Here is a 3,583-nt window from a genome sequence, read left to right as displayed (position 1 = left end):
TAAGATGGCTTCAGATAGATCATGATAGAGAATGGCTTGCGGGTGGGAAGGGCAATTTTAGATAGGAGTTTTAGAGAAGTTTTTCTGAAAATGAAAAGCAATGGTAATAGCTAACTTAGTGCAGTGTACTCACACTGTGTCAACTTAGCTGAGCTGGAACCTCTGTTTCCCAGAATTCCCTTCCTTGCATGGTGCCAGGTTAACATGAGACACAAGGGACACTTCACACAGATTTGGAAGGCCATATTGTCTTTGTGTTCACAAGGGAAGTGCAGGACATCGAGCAGGGTGGCCACTCCCACACATTGCTTATCTGCTGTTTTACACTGTTTCCATGGAGCACTAATCTCACATCCTGCTCCTTCTGCTACCACAGGACACACACATCATTGCAATGGGAGGATTAAAGGCATGGAGATGGGTTCCAGCTCATCCTTGTGTGTTCTCCTTTGTCCTTGCTTTCCCCGATTTTCAGCCATCTTTCCTTCTTGATTTTCTTTTCTGATTACTTCAAGGCCAACATCAGATACAGAAGCAGTAGCCATTCAGAAACTGTATTAACTCAGTGCTCTTTGATAAATCCCATATTCTTATTATTTATCTTAACTTTATTTTTATTGTTGACACTATTACAGATGTTCCCACTACCACCCTCCCCCGTTATTTCTAAAATTGTATTTCTATCGCTTCTCGGCCTTTTGGCTAAGATCAAGTGTAGTATCTCTTCTTATCAGTTTAAAATTGTATTTCTTTGATCAATCCTTTCACGCATGGTACACACTGTTTATGAAAAATGCATACAACTAAAGGTTTTCTAAGATGATCTCATTTAATACTCATGGCAACTATGAAGCATGTACTATTATTACCCTCATTTGAAATAAAGAAACTGAGTTCACCAAGACCAAGTGAGCCATCCCAAGTCACACTTCCAGTGAGTGATGAAGCTGGAACTCAAACCCTGAGAACGTGATAAGAGAGTCCAAAAATGCTATGCTGCCACCTTCCGTCACGCTCCCTCAGGCTGTTCTGCAAGGTTTAGGAGTTTGCTAAGTGCTCTTTTCATCAGGATTTAGCTCAAAAGAAGTCTTTGGGCTCATAATTAAGAACATGCAACTGATCAGAAAATAGAATTTTTGAGATGGAAAGAAATTTAAAAATCACTGAGTCCAATTATATACAGAAGAAAATAAATCTCAGAGAAGAGATTGTGCAAGTTAAGCCAAGTCCCTTGATGGGGAGTTTCTGCCTCTATTCTGTGGCCTTCTGCCACACTCCAAATGTGAGTAAGCTCAGGTTCACCTTTGTCAGACATTCAGGGACCTGGGACATACTACACAGCATCTCGTGAGCCAGATTAGGACGCTAGATTGGTTTGTGTGTGAATGACTCTCTCTCTGGTATCCTTTGGCCCATGGTAAAAATAACTCTATTTTTTTATTTGTGTACTGTAATTCAAGTCTCTCCCAACACTTCAGCTGGAAGTACTATTAGGAAAATCCCTTCCAATGACTCTGCTAATAGTTTCCAGCAAATTTAAACCTGGAGTGACATTTGAATGAATTTTTCTGCAGCGGCTTCTGCAGGAATCAATAAGTCATTCTGATTCATTCTTAGTTTCTAGAGGAAAGTATTTATTTTCTAAGATGAGACTGAATAGAAATGGAAATCATTTGTATGGGATGAAGCAAAGCTTGCTGATTAAGATTACCTCTTTTTCCTGTATTACTCCTAAAGGATTAAGCCATGGGAATTTTGGAACTTAAAGCCACACATTTCTTCCCAGGATTACTCCAAAATCTTAGAGAAGCACTAAATATCCCCAGTGGAGTTCTAATAATTTGCACTATTTTGAAGTTAAAATTTTTGTCTGGAAAAAATGTTTTGAAAACCAGACCATGCTTTATCTGTTAGTATAAAAATACATGAAAATGTACCCAGAAAAAAATCAATTCTCTTATATCTTTCAGTGAAAATAAATAACAAAAGTATAAGTCATTATTTTAAAAGCAATAATGGAAGCTAAATGGTAATCAAAATCTGCAATTTTTTAAATAATGAACAATTCCTTATAACAGTGAAAGTATTTACAAAAGTAAAAATTCTGCTGAGGAATTTAGATTAAGAACAAAACCCAGAAGTTCAGAGGTCCATGTGATTCTATAACCATTCACTTTTACCTTCTAGAGACCACAGTGCAATTGGAACAAATTAGTGTCTGTCAGTTTGGAAAACACAGACACCAAAACTCCAGAATATCTCACCAGGAATTTTTAAATCTAACTGGAAATTAACTCTTATAGTACTGAAATGAAATACAATTTTACTTCCTTTGACAGAGTTATTTTAAAAATGTAAAACTTGAGGCTCCTAGGAGTCAGTTCTAAAACCTGTCTGACTATCCTTAGAGATTAATAATTCTGTACCCAATTCCAATGTGAGGGTTCAATTGGAACCCACCCCAGACCACCAAGCATTTCTCCAATGCCAGCTGGGCATCCTGCAATTCAACTCCATTCTGACACTATGTACCCAGAGACAACATCAGAATTCACAGGATAAGTGCACAGTGCCACAAGTCTGCCCCCACTTCAGATGGCAATTACAAACCCAGGTTGTGGCCTGTGCTTCTGACCAGCTATATAAACCAGAGATTCCCACCACCCCTTTCTTGGGTTCAATTAATTTGCTAGAGAAGCTCACAGAACTTGGGGCACTAGTTTATTCACAATATTACCAGTTTACCATAAAGGATATTAAAGGATAAAAATCAACAGCCAGGCCCTGGTTGGCTGGCTTAGTTGGTTAGAGCATTGTCCTGATACACCAAGGTTTCAGGTTCAATCCCCAGCTGAGGCACATACAAGAATCAGCCAATGAATCCATAAACAGAGTGGAAAAACAAATTGATCTCTTTCTCTCTCTCTCTCTGTCTCTCTCTATCTCATCCTTCCTCTCTCTCTAAAAATCAATCAATAAAATAAAAAAAATCAACAGCCAGATGAAAAGGTACATAGGGCAAAGTACAGGGAAAGGGGCATTGGAAGTTCATGCCCTCTCCAGAGTGCATCACTTTCCTCAAACCTCCACACATTCAACCACCTGGAGGTTCTCTATACCCTATGCTTTTGGAGTTCTATGGAGGCTTCATGACATAGGCATGATGATTAAACCATCGGTCATTGGTAACCGAACTTAATCTACAGCTCCTCTCTGCTCCCCCATGTCTGGGGATGGGACTAAAAATTCCAGCCCTCAAATTACATGGTTGGGTCTCCTGGCAAATAGTCCCCTTTCTTAAATGCTTTCCAAAAGTCACCTCATTAACATAAGAAAAGACACCTTTACTGCTCTCACACTTTGGAGATCTCTAGGGTTTTAGAAGCTCTGTGCTAGAAACAGGAACAAAGACAAAAAAAAAAATATATATATATATATATATATATATATATATATGTTACATAAATCACAATATCACAGGAATAGACCATCTTCAAGTCAAAGTTGACTTCTGCCACTTGGGATATCAAGAATCGTCCCAGCTGGTGTGGCTCAGTGAACTGAGTGTCGGCCTGTGAACCCA

General features: G+C 38.8%; 1 non-coding gene across 1 annotated transcript; it reads left to right on the top strand.

Moving 5' to 3' along the window:
* The first annotated feature begins 682 nt into the window (after positions 1 to 682).
* Positions 683 to 873, top strand: LOC123820327. The gene has a single exon (XR_006785953.1). It is a non-coding gene; the product is annotated as a U2 spliceosomal RNA (small nuclear RNA).
* Positions 874 to 3,583: the final 2,710 nt, after the last annotated feature.

Source organism: Phyllostomus hastatus, unplaced genomic scaffold (assembly GCF_019186645.2).
Source record: "Phyllostomus hastatus isolate PE091 unplaced genomic scaffold, TTU_PhHast_1.1 phas_contig_34, whole genome shotgun sequence".
In the NCBI taxonomy this organism is placed as follows: Eukaryota; Metazoa; Chordata; class Mammalia; order Chiroptera; family Phyllostomidae; genus Phyllostomus; species Phyllostomus hastatus.
The sequence above is the reverse complement of the archived record's forward strand: the minus strand, read 5'-3'. Positions and strand labels throughout refer to the sequence as shown.